The sequence below is a fragment of the Brassica oleracea genome, chromosome C3, assembly GCF_000695525.1.
Source record: "Brassica oleracea var. oleracea cultivar TO1000 chromosome C3, BOL, whole genome shotgun sequence".
In the NCBI taxonomy this organism is placed as follows: domain Eukaryota; kingdom Viridiplantae; phylum Streptophyta; class Magnoliopsida; order Brassicales; family Brassicaceae; genus Brassica; species Brassica oleracea.
In genome coordinates, this window is record NC_027750.1 from 39,135,035 (window position 1) to 39,136,225 (window position 1,191).

The following is a 1,191-nucleotide window of genomic DNA, read 5'->3' on the forward strand; positions in this document are numbered from 1 at the left end:
TTGGGGTTTGGGGTTTCAGGTTTGGGGTTTGGGGTTTGGGGTTTGTAGGTTTCGGATTTTAGGGATTTTAACATAATACTCGTTAATTCCACGTAAGCAGAAATCGTCGTAAACACCACGTAAAAAGATTTAACAAAACACTCGTTAATTCCAGGTAAGCCCAAATCGTCGTAAAGACCACGTTGGATGAAATCGTCGTAAATACCACGTAAGCAGAAATCGTCGGAAATACCTTGTAGTGTAAAAACTAGAAAAAAGGAAAAGGAGAAAAATACCAGATTAACATGTAGCAAGACTTCCAGCAATTATAATACGTAAGTCTCGTCCACATGAATTCTAATATCTTCTCCTTTTCCTATTTTTTTCAAATATTTAAAATTTGAATAGGATTTTGCTGCGGAATGTGATTTGAGATAGGGTGTGATTTGGGAGTTAGTGTGTGGTTTGAGAATGAGAGTTGTGGGTATATTTATAGGAAAGCAAGGCTCGTTAATTCCACGTAAGCAAAATCGTCGTTAATACCTCGTATATAAAAACACGGGCCTTTGTGATTCCTCGCAATTTCCTCGTATTGAAAACACGGGCCTTTGTAACTGCTCGCTATTTCGTCGTAACCTTACGACGAATTTGCGACGATATGTAATCTTATATATACCCCCGAGCGCTCACTCTTTCTTTCCTCTCTACTTCCTCTCCACTTCCTCTCCATTTCGTAGCAATGGTAAGCCTCTTTAATTTGGTTAGTTAAGGGTAGATTAGGTGGTTAGTATAGAGAATTTAAATAGGTTTACGGATTTTATGTTATTTAGTGTTCATTAGGTGGATAATGTTAGGAAATATACTGTTGATGTTAATTTTAAAAATTTAATTTTTTTTCTCAAGTTCGAAAAGGAAGTCTTACTGCCCATTACAGAGAGATCTTCGGTGAGCCGGGTAGTCGTTTAGACCCGGCCTCTTCTTCAGCCCCCGGTTCTTCGGGTCAGGAGACTGTCCCCGAGACTGTTGATGTTAATTTTAAAAATTTAATTTTTTTTCTCAAGTTCGAAAAGGAAGTCTTACTGCCCATTACAGAGAGATCTTCGGTGAGCCGGGTAGTCGTTTAGACCCGGCCTCTTCTTCAGCCCCCGGTTCTTCGGGTCAGGAGACTGTCCCCGAGACTGTTGATGTTAATTTTAAAAATTTAATTTTTTT